The sequence below is a fragment of the Augochlora pura genome, chromosome 7 (assembly GCF_028453695.1).
Source record: "Augochlora pura isolate Apur16 chromosome 7, APUR_v2.2.1, whole genome shotgun sequence".
Classification (NCBI taxonomy): Eukaryota; Metazoa; Arthropoda; class Insecta; order Hymenoptera; family Halictidae; genus Augochlora; species Augochlora pura.
The window spans coordinates 10,399,919-10,417,178 of record NC_135778.1 but is presented as its reverse complement, the minus strand read 5'-3'; the positions used below and the strand labels follow the sequence as shown (position 1 = coordinate 10,417,178).

Below are 17,260 nucleotides of genomic sequence, written 5' to 3'. Positions count from 1 at the left end.
TACCAGTACGCGATATTGTGCGCAAAAGGTATTACCGTTAGGTGTATCAGCCTGTCCGCCACGTCGATTCTGATCGTAAACAATGTATCCGTTTCCCGGATCACCGAGAGACATACAACCTTTCACCCATTAGATCCCGGACGAAACATAAACTGCTAATTCTACAGAGATTTGAGGCTTTCACCCCGGCATCGTACAGTTTTCGCTGCATCGAGGCTTTCGGATGTAGGCAATATCCTTCTGAAAGAATTAGCCCAACGTTCCGCAAACATTGCTACCTGCTTGATCAGGGAGTTAAGTACATACTGATACTGGTGTGTACACCTGGTGGTGCACGATTGAACACCTTGATTATAGCAGATTTTGAAGTTTGGGCTGTGTTGCTGTGAAAACATATTTTAGGGAGTCAAATACATACTGATGCTAGTGCGTACCTGATGATGCTCGATTTAACACCTTTATTACGACAGATTTTGAAGTTAGAGACGTATTTCTGTAAAAACATATTTCAATAATCAAGAAACTGAATTTTACTACATTACTATAATATTATTTATTTCTTTGTATTCTAAATCAAATTATTATTATAAATATTAAGAATTTAATATTAAAGTAATGTATTTTTTTCACAGTATACGTAATAATGTAGTAAAGTGTGATATAATTCGAAACATGGGTGAATACATAATTCTACATCTTTTCTTACATTCGTAATGTGTCTCATTTCTTTTGTTATATTTTCGTTACATATTTGCGCCTTTTGTCTAAGATAAGATCTATCGAAATAATCATCGACAAATTTTGTTGGGTGCCTATGTGCGCCTTTCGGTGTCCTAATCTCAAGCGACCACAATAGGAAAAGCGTCTCCAGGCACCTACGGTAGCCTAGGTTTTAATATAGTAGAATTAGTTTATGTTTCGGTTTATTGCTTACGAATCAAAAGGACTTTTTAAATGAACAGCTGAATAATTAAAAAATTGGAAGAAGGGAGCTCGAGATTTGCCTTAGGTGGTAAACCTAGATCCCGTTGGATGGTGTTAGGTTGTTTCATTATTCCTTAACATATTCGGATTATTCGTATTTGCTTCTCAATTATCCAATATACTAATGTACTATTTTGTCATATTTTTTTGTACGCTATTATTTTTTTCTATAGTAGCACTTGTTGTAAAGAAAAGTTTGCACTAGTTCTTAGCACATTTCATCTACACTTCTTACTATAAATCAATTTTCAAACTCGTTTTATAATGAGAGTTCCTGTGTACACTAAAAAACGAAACACATTCTCGAATTTAATAGCATTTATACTAAAATTGTCCTTTGTTAATTTAGTGTGACGTATTCTAGCGTGAATGTTAAGATATTAATGAGTTACCCAATCAGAGAGCAAAGAAGAAACGTTCTTGATTTTGCCTCTTGTGTGGGAATTGTGTGGAAGTAAAATAACTTTACTGTATAAACTACATTCTGTTACAATAATTATAAAATGGTGTTTCGAATTACAATATCTGGAGACATACTGCGTAAAAAGACACAGATAGCCACAGTTTTGGCGCTTCCATTATTAGACATTTTAATTAGCGTTCATCTTATCAAATGATACTGTCTTTCGTTTACTTTTCTCTATATTTCGCAATTAATCATTTCCAAATGGACATGCGTAATGAAATGCAAGGTACGATCGAGCTACGTTACAAGTTCGTTCTCGAAACTCAAAATACGTCGCAGAGAAATCACGAAACTAGAAAAGCTGTAGAAGATGATCGCCGCGAAGTCAAGCGAGCGAAAGTCCTTTATCTCGTTAGAAAATCTTCGGCCGGAACTCGGCGGTGCGGCGATAGGCCGGGGCAAAAACTGCGAATAACACGTTGTCCCGAAAAATGGCCGTGGGGAGGAGCAGCCGGGTATATCAGTCGACGACATCGAAGAGCCCCGTGGTACGTCCTGCCGCCAATTACAACATTCCACGTTGTTTTGCCGGCCGGGCGTCTTCGTGCGGGCAACGGCACGCGATTTCCTGCCAAATTGGGGCCGGATTACGATCGTTTCCACCGACGCCTTGAGCGACCCCGATGAAAAACCTCTTGGGAGTCTTCGCGAAGTAGCGGTCCCCTTCGCAAACAAGGGGAGAGCCGAGCCGAACGGAAGGGGGGGGGGGGCTGGGCTGGGGGTTCGAAGAGAACATCGACTTCGTAGCCAACAGCGAAGAGAAGGAAGAGAACGCGAAGCATCCCGGGCCCCGCGAAGCCGGTTATTTAGTCATAGTACTCAATTACATCCGAATGCACGATTCCTCGCAGCGAACACGAAGGATAATTCGCGAGGGGTCGGGCTTTTTTTCACCCCCTCCGGGAGCCGCGGCCAATTTGCCGTCTTTTACCGTTCGTACGCGTGTTACGTGACTATGGCAGGGCCGTGGATCGAGGAGAAGCCGGTAATATTGTAATTAGAAATCGGCGTAAACGAGCGATCCGCGGGAGTTATCACTTTGTAGGGATCAGCCGGGCCGCGGTGGGCACGAGGCCCGCCCCCTATATCGGGCTCTGGTTCGCGCGCTGGTTTTATAGCGAGCCAACCGTGTAAATTCGAAACCGTTTAAAGCCCGCTGCGGCCTCGCCAACTTTTGTCGTTTCGTTCCTGCTATGTCGCGTTCATTCCATCGTCAACTTCATGCTTTGACTGTCGGTTTAGTCGTAGATGGCAATTATTTGGTTAGATTCGGAAATCCATTTATATGTTGACATATCCCATCTTCTTAATTATATTAATTTTTCAATTTTAATTTTTCTAAATAACATTTTTAATTCTGTAACTTTTTGGTATTTTTGACGTAGCAGTCAAATCGTTACTGTCTTATATTTAGCTGTATCTGAGTAGTTGGGTTTCGACAAATGAAAATACATATCTATTGTTCACTTTTACAATTTTTTATCGAGCGATCTTAAAACAATCACGAAAGACACCAATATTATCAAACATCTTTTCTATTAGAATGATTTGAGTGATAACTCTGTAGTAAATCTTAATTTTATACCTGTTTGTGTAGGTATTTAAATAATAATAATCATTATTATTATTCTTTATTAACGGGCTAGTAAGACCCTCTTGTGTTACATAGAGGTGATGTATATATACATAGTGCGGAATACATTTAAATAATATAAATTGAAAATTATAATATAAGTGTATAGATCGTATTAATAAGAATAATAAACAATGAGAAATAATAAGAAACACTACCCTGATCTTTTAATATGTACATGATCAAATTATATGTTTGCAACCTCTGGAACAAGATGTACAGCTCTGGTGTCGTCGAAAGGGGTTGAAATCACGTACGATCATTTCATCGTCAAGATTTCACCGACATCGCATTACACCGACACTTTGTATACTGTAGGAATATATTTAATAATAAATTGTTTTAAATTAGGAAACTATAGACTAGAATAAGTAACAGAAAAATATCGTAACCGAGGACAGGACTACTCAACAAATTTTAAACGTCTTTACTCCTCGACTTCTAGTACAATTCTACCGTCGTTGTTTAAATCTTCGTCGTTTAAACTGTTGTCATCGCAACGGCGGCCGCCACTCGTTCCCTTTGACGTCGCGCCTCTTGGTCCCTGCAATATCTTAGATGCTATATTGTCCTTATATTATACCGATTGCTTTATATTGCGATATTACAATACTGACACGTTGAAATCATCGATAAATTATATCGACTCTTGTTTCATCAACTAATATTATTATCCACGCTTCACGCATAAAAAATATAACCATTGAACGATGAATCACTTCGAAAAAGAAGAAAAAAAGATGAAAAAAAGGATTAAAAAATACTTCAAAATCGTATAGTTAAACAGAAATGAAATTCCTTGAAGCATCGGCAAATAGTGTGTCCTTATAATACTATTTCTAACTAATGACATAGTTAATAATTCTTTTGCTATACAATTCATAGTAATCAACTAATTAATGTTAAGAAGCATATGTTTTGTATGCACAAGTGTCAGCTTCAATTGCTTTAGCTTCGCTAAAATCAACGTTAAACGAATGACAATTAATAAAAATAAAAATAAAAATATTGATTAATAAAATACTAATATGAACGTATCATTATCATCTCTATTTCTATATTTCTCATACACGAAATAACGATAATAATATTTGTCGGTGCAACAAAATGCGGTGTAGCTGAAATCGTGTCTAAGAAAACAACATTGTCGATGTAAAGGTCGATGTAATCGTCGTTTCAAGATAACTGAATCAAATGTGATTTCGAATAATCAGACGTGCGACTGCAGCGTCAAAACTCATCGGACGCACGCGCAATTCCGACGCCTTTATAGTTCATTCTTCAGCCGATTTTTCATCCACTGTTCAACTGTTACCGGATCCGTCGGTCGCTTAGCCACCAGCTACGACCGCTTCAGCCGGAGGCGATGCAATCCGACGCGGAACTCACGGTACACTAACTTAACGAATACGAGATAGAGCGCCACTCCTTGGCGGCCACAGCGCCATAGTGCCGCGATTTTTCCCACGCTGTCCCATTGCCGCAACCTTTCGCCCGGAGAGAGCGATAGGGGTTGTTTCGCGCGAGATTCGAGATAGAACTGATTGACAACCTTCTCCGTTTCTATTTCCTTTTCGAAGCTATCGTTGACCGGCGTCATTTTCCATGCGAAAAACTTTGAAGTATAGTATCATTCATTTTACCCACGTGGATGAAATTCGTCACAATTTATGCTCAATCTAGCTTAGCTTATCTTTGTAGCACCTGTTGGATTTATATGAAAAATAAGAAATAGTTAAAATTACCAGGATTTAAATTACAAAGGAGAAAGCTTACAGTTTCTATAATTTTTCGTACATTTTTTATTATTTGAATTTGTATATACCTTATTATAAAGCGAAAGAGATACTTTCATAAATCGCGCATGACTGATATAATTGAACGACTATGAATGAATATGCGAGAAAACCTGTAAATAGAATTTTCCTTGATAAGCTCTAGTCGACTGCTTTTACTGCACTAACAACAATCCTTAATGTATATTCAACCAAGAATGGTCTTTCCATTCTATTTAACAAAATCAATTCTTATGCATACAAAATTTATTCTTGAGACTCCTCCCAACACTTTTAGTACTTGACAATTTTTTAAATCCAAACCTTATTGTTGCAAAAATTATTTTGGAATGAAATAGAATAATTTTAGTGGTGCCTTAGAGTCACCACTCGAGTGTAAAGGCTTAAATAGTCCAGTATTCATATAGATTAGAAAACGAAGCAAATATAAGATGAAATTCCGACGTCCCCTGAACCTGTTCATCAGCTGTTACGGTCAATTATGTTGTCTAGACGTTGAATTTCGCGAAGGAAAACGTTCGCCTATCGATCAGAGAGGATCGACGATGATCTCTGGAGCCATCCCGGTGTCCTGATCAGCTCGGCTCGAAAATAACCGCGGTTGGATCCGTTAGTGGTCACGAGCGATATCGGTAGATTGGCGGAGCTGTAGGGGCCGGTGGATCGAGATTCTAAGAGCCGATTCGAGGCCGATTTACAAGAGGGATAGCTATTATGTATAGCGTCGCGGATAGCACAAGGCGGCCCCGCGGTTGTGTCCCGTTAAAGCCACATTAAACGTTGCTCCGCTCCGCGCCGCGCCGCACAGGTATTCTGCAGACGCGCGAGGGCACCTTCCGCGTCCGTGCTCGTACGTATACATATCCTCGCGTGTACCTACCTGCCTGGCCGCGCGCGGCACCGCTCCGTAAATCAGGAACACGAGCCACGGCGGAAAAACTCACTCGCCATCTCGTTGCCGTGCCCGATACGTTTACCTTAGACGATGGCGATGGTAACTTATGCCTCTGCCTATCCGATCCCGCGCATGCCGGCCCCGCTCCGATATTTACGATTCGCTGGAACCGCAGTAAACCACTCTCTCTCCCGTACGCCCCTTTATTCTCTCCTTTCTTCTATTTCTCTCTCTCTCTCTCTCTCTCTCTGCCTCTCTCTCTCTCTCTCTCTCTAGCTAGCTGTCTCCTTTCTTTATTCCTCTATCATGCATCGAAGCCGCAGCAACGTCCACGCAAGTCGGCTCTACCAAGAGCGGTGCAACGCGACGGGGAACGAGGAAACACATCCGATCGGGTAGACAACGCTTTCGCTCGTCTCACGCCACCATTCAAAATGTTATCGCCTCCTCTGCTCTGCCGGGGGAGCCCATCCTCGCGAAAACGCCACGCGAGTTCACCGATGTTGTCGGGATTCTGTGCTGAAAGACTCGATACGGTCTTACTTAACTCTTTAACACTCGATTCACGAGGCGCGGTGATTTCACGCATTTTCAATTTCGCATGGAAAAATTTGGAAATTCATTAGATTTATCCCTTGCTGCGCATATTTACAATTGTACATTTAGCGAGGCGAATATTTGTCACAATTTATTTTCTTCTACGCCTTCGAATTTCGAAATTTTTCTATGTGGTATACCTATCTCTACGAATATGTCAAATTGACGCAATGATAAGGCAGTATACAAATCTCGGGATATACAATCTCGACTTTCTAATGGATGTTACAGAATTACTTTTTCTCGTTCTTTATATACAAAATCACGTGTTGAAAAGCGATCAGCATTGAGAAATTCAATGATACTATAATTATAGTGTATGCATATTTTGAGATTTAAGATTTTTGGAAGTATTGTTAGTTTGTGCATTGAAGAAGTAAATATTGTAAGTAACTGCATAAACGTTAGTGTCGATTCAAGTTGTACATTATTTGAGGAATAACCCTTCTTCATAGAATGCGACTAAACGAGGTTAATATATGTTGAGAAACAAAATTTATCTAAGCGATGATAGTTCCGGTGAAAGCAGTGACAAAAGGAGAAACTAACTTCATCAAACGCAAGATGAAATTGAAATTATGCAATATAGTGAAAATGTGCAAATAGAGGAATCAGGAGATAGTGAAGAGGATAATTTCCGGAATTTACGTTTCAAAAGAAATAGGTTGCATGTCCTTTCAAATTCAGAAAATTATATAAAATTCAACTCATCCCAAAGTGCTACTATTTTTCGTGATACAGATAATATTTTACTCTTCACCAAAGGATCATAAATTATTATAAATTACTTATTCTACAAAATGTTTGTTTTTTATTTAAATATGCATCAAATTGACGCGTGCTGTAGAGATAGGTATATAAGAAATCTCCGTAAAACCAGTGTTAAGTGAATCGCTTAATTAAATGTCGCTTTTATGTTACCGAATGATTTATTAATCTCTTGCACTACGATTTCTTTTAAAACTGTGTTGATTAGCACTTTTTTCTCCTTGATAATTGCTTCGATGAATCAAGAAGATTTTTATTTTCTAATTGTTTTTATTTACTTTTATTACTAGATTTTTATAACAGGAGATTCTAACTTTGTTTTGATTTCGAAGAAATGAGTGGCAGTCAGATTAATTAAATTATATATGAAATGTTCATCATGAGTCTTCTACAGTGTATCGTTATTATAGTGCAAGGGATTAAATAACGTAAGTTTTCTATTTAATGAAAAATAAAGACACAGATCGTATAAAATGCCGTAGAAAATAATTGTCAACGACTTTTACATTCTCCAAAGATGTGTCTTCATAATTTCAATAATCAGAAATTGAAGAACTTTTGTACGCCATTTTGATGCATTCCATGAACCTAGTATTAAATGAAATCGAAAATAGGAAGTTAAAATTTACGATAGAAAATTGTGGTTTAACTCCTTTGAGTTATAAAAATCTTAGTTATATTCAGTTTATTCCACACCATATAAGAAATGTGAATATCAAAACCTAGTTAAAAATTAATATCGCCTATACGTAATCGACACGACATTGATCGTGTTAAATTGATCTTTACCGAGTCGCATGCAATTATAATTTGCTTCGTTTCATGTCACAAGAAACAGGTCGAAATACTTCTCCAAAAAATATTATCAGATTTAAAAAATCCTATTTCACCTTCCACCTTAATAAAATCCCAATGGTATTGACGTTGCTGTTAGAAATTCAAAGACATGTCTCCCCAACACGCTACCAAATACGTTTAATGGTTTTTAGATTGTAAGTAAAGCACCTTGGATTATACTAGTAGACATAATTCATAGAAGAAGTATCAAACAACTAAGAAAAATGGCTGCTGAAATAATGAGAACAATAATTGCACACAGAGCAATAAACACCTTATATTATTTCCTTACAACGTTTCTTCATAACTGTCGCGATTAGTGGAATTTTGACGACGTTCAATCTAATGCAGACCTCATCTTCTCACCGTCATCATCGTTTCATCGTTTCCGTTGACCCGTTACAGTGGACGATAAAGTTATTTCAGCGGGCTTTTCCGAGGACGATTAACGTCCCGCGTAACGACCGTTAAAGAAGTCGAAGGTGCGAGAAGTATGGTTCCGTTCCGGATAGGCTAAACGAAAGGAACCGATGCGACGGGTCGGGTCGGGTCGGCCGGTTCCGGCCACGCGGCGGGCATAAATATTCCACGGGTTGCTTAAGAAGTAGCTACGGAGCTGCCGCGAGGCCAATTTAGAGGCAGCTCGGTTAATGAGCCACCGCGGATGCCACACGCATCTTTTTGCGCCCCCGGGCCCCTGCCTCTGTGTGGCCGGCTCGGTGCTTAACAAACGGATGGGCACCTGGTTCTACCGCTGCCCTCCCTCCTGCACGCCTCGCCCTCTCGAATCCACCATTCACGGTTCGTCTGGGGAATTTCAATAACCGCGTTTACAGAATTAATAGTTACGTTAACCGTGCGTCCGGTTTTCATTAGACTATGAATCCGCTCGGCTTGTAATAGCCGGTCAGTTTCGTGACGGAGATCTCAAACAGAATACTTAAATGCCTCGCCGGGTAACCGTAATGCGAATAAATAACAAGGAAGCGACCTCGATTGTCCGACTTCGATTTTAACCAGCTGTTGCGGAGTCGGTAATATACAGGTTCTTAACGATCCAGCCGGAAAAAAGTCTGCACTGTTGCCTCCTGAATATTTGAGCGGCCGAGGATGTTCGGAAACATTTTGATCATTTGCAATCGTTTATTCGTTACTGAAATAAATCAAATGGATCTCATTGTTGTATAGTGATGAAATTTTAATTTTTCATAAAAAGAAATCGAAATCTACTGCAAAGCGTATCTCTATTCCGATAAACAATGCCCAATGTATAATTGCTAGATTGCCGATGCATACTGTGACAAAAATGAGTGTCTGCAATTTTTTAAAGAGAAAAAGAGTAAAAGAATTAAAGTTCATCAATGTGTCGTATTCAGTCTATTATATTTATTATAAAAAGGCAGAAGTTCCTGAGTCACTATTGTTGAAACTATTGTAGGTGATTCTTATTTTCCATAAAAATTCGCAGTCAAGTAATTCGAGAATTCCGTGGCAGCTACTTCACAGCAATTTGTCTTGAAACCGTTAAATCCGTATAAACGTTTCGGGGCTGTTAATACACGATTCTCTCCGCAAACAATCGTGATTATATCGCGGCAATTAATAACGCGTACACGAGCGGGAACCCGCGCGCCGGTCGCCCGCCCCGTGGCACACCAATTCCGCAAAAAGCATCTCGAAGCGATCGCGGCAAATAAAGAACTATCTTACATCTCCATCTGGCACGGGTGTTAAATAACTTCCGCAGCCTAGTCGCAGCCGCGTCGCGGCACCGAAAATTCCCTCCCCGATAAAACGGTGATTAAACGTCAGCCGAAAAGAAATAGCCGAGTGGTCGGGGGCTTGTTTCAGTCCGGCGGCGCAGCGCAGCGACGCGTTATTAAAACGTATAAACGAAGGTGATAAAGAAACGTATACGCGAAAGTTAACGCCTGCGGATTTAACGGGCATCCAATTAATTTCGTGACACATCGCGCGCATCGGTGCGCGTTCGTGCGGGGCGCAGCTGCGGGACACGGCGCACCCCTGGGGCGCGCGTTCCCTCCTCTTCGATGCGCTGCGCTGCGCAACGGGGCTCCGCGGGACCCACCGCTTTGGGCACCGTGTATTTCGCTTCGCCTTTTTTTTTTCCCCCCCGAGAGCCGAACGCAGCCTTCTTTTTCACAAAGGTGACCCATTTCAGAATTTTGGCACACTTTTCAGTGAAATTCCTTCGGACGTGGTCTGTTAACCAATTAGTGCGTACTCGATTAAATAAGTAATTACGTATCTTGGGCATATATCTTTCATTTTTATTGTTATGGTCGAGGTAGGAGATAAGAATAAGAATGGTGAAGCAATAGATTATCGTGAGAGAAAATTTTATTAATAGATTGTATAAACTCAGCATCAGCACTCGTTAACCCCTTGCATTATTACGTCTTTCAGAGCTACGTTGATTACGACTGTTTCGTCCTTGATTATTTCCATGATCTCATGAGATGATTCTACTGTTTTGATTGTTTACGTTCATTTCCAAATTTCGATGACAGGGGATTCGAATTTCGTTTCGATTTAATAGAAATGATTGGCAGCCATATTTATCGAATCGTGCACGAAATGTTCGTAACGAGTCTGACTCGTTATTATAGTGCAAGCGGTTAAAACAACTATAATAGAGACGTAAGAAGTTGAATTACGTATGCAAACTTTTTCCAGAATCTCGCTTTGCCAAAATTGTTTTCTTTTAAATTAAATCGTTACTATTTCTTCGTGCAAAATACTCATTTCCAGGATTAGTATAATAGTAATCATGCCTCAAGAAAAACATTGTTGTCCTTCTTCTAATAATAATTGGATTACAAGAGTCTAGAATGTCAAAAGATTCTTTATAAGAATTGCAACTATGGCAGCGCTAGTGATACTTGATGGCATTCGAAGGTGCTTGAAACTATTCAGAAGAAGGGATCAAAGCACAGAAACAGCATGCGAAGTCTTTGGTAGTCTTGGACCAGGATCCGCGATTGTCAGTTTGGTATTGGCCGTTGTCAGAGGATCGGTGTGTATCGCGTCGCATTGTCAAGAACGTGGCCCGTAAATAGACCAAGCGAGCGACACTAAGCCTCGCGGATCATTCTGAACGCTTCCTCGTGCCGCTCCCCGCGGTGGCGTCGCGTCACTCAACACCGGCGACATTATTTGTAGCCACGGCCGCGGCCCTAATAATAACGCCGGAAAGCGGAGAGAGAACGATATAGAGAGGAGAGAGAAAGTAGCGTGGAAAACGAGCGGGCCGAGTCGTCGTCGTCGCCGAGTGCAACCCGCGTCCCAAGGGGAAATCTCCGTCGACGTTGAATCGACGAGGAGGGAAAGACTCCCGGTGGCTTTCTTTATGACTCCTCGGCAGTCCTGGCCGAAGCACGAATTGATAATTAATGCCCGAGTCTTAACGCGGCCCGTTTATCTTTGGCCCGGGCTCTCTAACGTCGTCGAAGCAGGTGCAACCCCTTCTAAGTACTGGCGGGACCCTTGACGCATGACAAATTGCCGATCGCGAAAGGGTGGACTACTTTCGGACCCCCGGTTCCTCGGTTTCGCGGAACCGGTTTGCAGTTCGACGGGTTGACGGGTTTCCATCCGGTCCCAGATACTGGACCGATGGCGGATGCTGGAGGAGGCAGTGGACAGCAGTTTCGATAACGCTTTGAATGTTGCCGATCAATGTTGGAGCTAGAATTATTTGATTCGGCGACCGCAAGAACTGAGATAACACTTTGACTGCCATGTCACCCATGTGTGCAGAATTATATGATCAGGCTTGAAAATTAATTTTTACGAGGATCAAACTGGTTCTGTTAGGATATACAATATTTGAGAACTCGAATAGGTGATTGATTTCGTACAACTGAAGTTCTCGATTTTTAATTAATTCAATGAAATAATTTAATTTTGTCAAGATTTTTAAGTAGTGGTGTGATGATAAAAAGTTTGCTTAATCCATTTTTATTGTAGATGAGAGAATATTTATGTACACTGCTCTCTACTATAAGTATTTAGAGTATAGCAGAATGAGTAGTATACATATTAATGTTGTAATTATTATACTGCGGATCTTTTTAAAAAGCTAGAAAAAGTAAATTAACTAGGTCAAGAAGCGATTTTGCTTTCTTTCTTCGTTAACTAGGTTTTTTCTTGACAAAACAAGCTTTTTTTTATATCTAATTTTTATAAAAGTACGTATGAAAATTATAAGAAATATCGATAATAACTTTTGTCGGTGAAATGAAAGTACACGTAAACATTTCTTAGTATTTTCAACGTGTCGGTATATAAACAATATCGGTGAAATGCGGTTTGCGTGCTTTCAAGGTAACCCTTTTCGATCAAGTGATAACAGCTATCCTCTTCCCTCATCATATTAGATATAATGAAATCGTTACTACTGCATAGACAAAATAGATTCCGTATTCGTCATTATCAAAATCCAATACTCAATACTTATTTATAACATTAAAGGTCCAGATAATCGAAATTATCCTATAAAGAGCAATTGCAATCTTCCTCGACCGTTCTGAATGGATCACACGACGTTCCAGCAGGTTTTTCCAGATAAAGGGGGAGAACCGCAAAGAGTTGAATCACCGTCTCCCAATAAATAGCAATCATCATACGTGAATTGGAAGATGTCGAGCATGATTGTCGAAGAAATCGTGGCTCGATCTCGCGAGGTACGCTTTCTCGATCACGGAGCAGCGTTTCAGCGGAGCGTCGATGTATAACTGGAGACAGCTAATTTCCTTTCGGGTCGAGGGAAGAGCGGAGCGGCTCGCGAGTCGGTCGGCGCGATTGAAGCGGCGATCAAAGTAATATGACGTTCGAATGCCGTCGTAAAACAATACGGAACGACCGCTCGGGACGTGTGCACGTCCTCGCGGCTGGATTCTCCGAGCAGCCATTCGCGCCGCGGTCGGCCATAAGCGCGTCTTCCGTCTTGTTTTCCTTGTCCCACGAGCGGGAACGCGAACGGTATAGATATCACCGGCTGCTCGCCGCGACACACGAACAAATAAACGCGGACTCGCGTCATAACTGTCGGCACGAGGGCCATGCTTAATAAATACTCGGTTGTTGGCGCGACGCGGTCCCGCGACGCGTCTCGCGAGGGTGGTATGGACCTTAAGCTCGGCTCACAAAGACATCCAACACCTACGACTCGAAATAGTCGAAAACATAGTGGAAAGTCGTGTTACGTGACAAATCATATAAAAGTGTACGCAAGTCAATTATAGGGGCGCTGAGAGGAATGTGATTTTTCGGATTTTTTTCTCTCGCGAATTTCAAGCCTTTTTCATAAAGTTGTTTTAAGGTTTAGAATTCTGTATTTTGCAGAATTTATCGTAATTTTTTCTTTTAAGTATGATAAAAATCTACGGGAAGGCAAGGTCGCCAATTAATGGCTGTACTAAAGAATATAGTTCGAAAAGTTATTGAGTTCAAGTTTATTCCTACGGAATTCTCAAAAAAATATTTATCGATTGCAAAGTTATGGATAATGTCCAGATAGCTTCGTAAATGAAAGCTATTTGCTACACGTAAGGAATCAAAACTAAAATTCCGGTGTACTGTGTACATCAAGATATTTTTTTATTTTCGTTCGCGCTGTAGTTACATTCCCAAAAATCGAAAATCTACTTCATTCTTTCCCCTGAAATGATCAAAATCCCTAGAACCATGTTAATAAACATGATTTCGTTTGTAGTAGACCGGACGATCGGATATTCTTTTTTAAATCGAAATCATGTTTATTAACATGATTCTAGGGATTTTGATCATTTCAGGGGAAAGAATGAAGTAGATTTTCGGTTATTATTAATGTAACTACGGCGTGTACGAAGATGAATAAAATAAAAAGAATATCCAATCTTCCGATTTAATAAAATAAAATCCCAAAGGCATCCTAAAGACGACGGTTTAAAGTTAAGACGGCATGTCTTAGGGTAATAGTCCGTAGAAAAGATCGGGAATACGATTGCTTGAGATAGGTGGTCTTCTGAATCAAGCTTAAACGTGGTCTGCATTGGCTGCACACGCGTGCCAGGGACAGTGACACGGGCATCGCCGGAGCGGAGGCGGTCGCGGGCGCCGAGACGAGAGCACGAGCGGGCGGGCGTCGCGCCGCGCCGCGAGCTTTATGCGGGGCCAACGAGTGAGATAGTGGCTCGGTGACAGCGGCAACGAGCCGTGCATCGGTTAGTCTCGCCACATCAGGATCCCGACGTACGAGCTCCTCTCATTCGGATCGGGAATACGCGTGCACGTTTACACGGCACGCATGTCCGCTGCTGGTAGCGGAGGAGTCGCGGCCGCCGCTCTCGTATTTGCTCGATAATTCTAGACGACACGGTCGCACGACGCGAGCATCCCGTCCACAGATTTTATCAATGGACAGCCTTCCACTACCTCCTCCTCCACCTCCCTATCCTCCTTCTCTTCCTCCTGTTCGTTCCTCGCGAGAATGAACCGCTGGATCGATCACTCCGCGGGTTAATTGCGGCGTTACGTGACCGCGGAGAACATTAGGCCCGCTTGATTGCGACACGGACACTGCGAATAATTATCTCGCCGTTTTTACCGACGATGAACCGCGGCTCTGTTGAATCAAGGTATCGGGACGGGGATCGTGGTCGGATCAAACGGGATATTGCAGTAACAGTAATTAAATTTTTGAAGATAGCGACCGATTCGCGGAATCCCCGTCGTTTCGACTATCTGATCAGTGGTCTATAAATTTTTTAGTCGGCTGGCTCGCGATTAGCTGAAAGTTGATAGGGCGTATTCGACCCTTGGTTAACCCCTGCGATATTACGCAGGGTCACTTACGCATTCCCGTTTTCATGGCTCTGGAGGAATATTTTCGCGAACAAAAAGGTAAAGGTAGATAATTAAAGTTGAAGAGGATACTACGTAATAAGTGTATAAAGGGTACTGGCTCGCGATTAGCTGAAAGCTGATAGGGCGTATTCGACCCTTGGTTAACCCCTGCGCTATTACGCATGATTGCTTGTGCATTTGCGTTTTCATGGTTTTGGCGGAGTATTTTTGCGAACGAAAACGTAGGGATAAAATAATTAAAGTTGGAGAGGAGACAATGTAATAATTGCGTAAAGGGTACTGGTGTCGGGTTCCCACGATTTCCAGATGCAGCTCGATTTCTTGATTGTCCTGTTCCATTAGGGAACGATTGTATCGTCAGAAGAGAGGCCCCGTCCACGGAAATGGCGACTAGGGAATAGCGCGCGTTCCCAGCGTGTTATTATTCCGTTTCGTAGCGGCGTGTGCAATTTATGCGCGTTCATGGTATGATTTATCGCCGTCACGGTCGTCGTTGCTCACTTAATAAAAGTAACGACAGTTCTAATTACGATCGTTAGCGGTTCATAATGCCGGGGTAATTACCGGGCGCACGACGGTGTAAATCTTTTGCTCGTTGCGTTAAAAAGGTAGCTTCTTATACAGGCCGTTCCATAAAACACACATCGCGAAATCTTTATATTTAGACTGCCCCTCTGCGTTCTCCTCCCACGAGCGTATAATTATCTGTTAATTTCCTCGAGAACTTTCGATCCAGTGGGCGTAATATTTGAAGCGCGTTAAGACGTGTTGCCGCTGCAATTAAATGTTAAATAAAAAATGTAAATGAATCGGAGGATGTATGAAAGTTTGTGAGACACGTAATCGAGGTTTCGGATCTATAAGAAAATATCGAGGACTCTGAGAAACGATTTACATATGAAAACATTGTCAGAGCTTCCTGACAGGTATCTGGAAAAATGTGCAATGCCTACGAACGTCACGATCCAACCTTGACTACGTCGTATTAAAATGTTAAAGAAGATATCCAGCGAGTTTACGATGTTATCGAGGAAAGATTGAAAATGAGATGCTGAAATCGACATTCATGAAATATGTATGGTAACGAGTAATCGGCGGGATCGGACGGGAAATACTACTATTAAGATATAAACTGCACGCGGGACTATATAAATACGCCGGTTGCAGGCACGCGGTTGCAATCAAGATACCGACGTAACTGAAAACACAAGGCCACGCCCACGTCTTATGGAACACCCTGTAGGCTGGCTTCATTCTTTTAACTACAAGGTAACAATCCGCGTTATTAAAATGCTAGCCATCCTCGTCGAGCTTTGGTTATTCACCTCGGGACACTGACGGATTCTTTGTTCCCTTAATGAATACTTCTAAATTACCGGAGCAAAGAAGAAAAATATCAGAATACGAACCGGGAATTCGTTAAGAAAAATGTGCACAGTGTGCTCATTTACCGCAACGATATCGCAACTCGAAATTTCCTGTTCGCGAATTAATGGCACGGAACGAACGGTTGTTGGCACTTTTTGTTCCACATGAGAAATATTTACCATTCCTTCCGATCATCGCGTCGTAATTAGACTGCGGATCTTCCGGCTCTTACGACATGTGCAACTTTGTAGAGTACTAACGTGTCAACGATAATCAAGGACATGATTGTTTCATTTAATATAAATCAGATCTTCCGTCAACATCGTAAAAAGCGATGGAATCCCGTCTTCGCAATCTCTAACATAATTGTAAACAGTACCTATGACATGTTACAAACTTTTAAAACATTGAACATCAAAATGGTGATCTATTATTATACGTATCATATTGAGATATGCTAATCGCGGTATTTACGAATAGCTGATTGCTCTAAAATAAGTATAGATGTCGTGTTACTGCAACGTTTGATTTGTTCCTGATTACAACTGCAACCGTGAAAACATTCGGACGTATCAGGTGTAATCAGTAAAACTGTTCTGCAGTAATTCCGTTTGAATTAAATTTCTTAACACATAATTTGACAACATATGCATATAAATGAACTAAAATAGCGTCATGCCATTTCGAAATCGTTTCGATCGCGTGTGATCAGTAAAGCTATTAGTGCAGCAATTTCTCTTGAATTACATTTCCTTTCGTATAACTCTACAACATATACATATAAGAGAACTAAAATAGCGTCAAGCCATTTAGAAATCGTTTTGAACGATGCATTTCCCAGCTCTGTTTAAACCCTTTGTTATCACGAGTGAAACTAGTGTTGGAGATCTTCAATAATAATAAACTCCTAACTATGACTGTTGCTCCATTACTTCAACTCAGAATCAAATTCTATTCTCCTATTATCAATATTTAAACATTAAAATACAGGTAAATACGCGATAAACATTAAGTTTCTTTTCCTTCTAAGAAATGATAACGAAAAA

General features: G+C 41.0%; 1 protein-coding gene across 5 annotated transcripts in view; it reads left to right on the top strand.

Annotated features, from left to right (window-relative positions):
- LOC144472437 (uncharacterized) overlaps nt 1-17,260 on the top strand; it is a 155,100-nt gene that overhangs the window by 80,444 nt on the left and 57,396 nt on the right. The gene's annotated exons all lie outside the window — the stretch shown is intronic.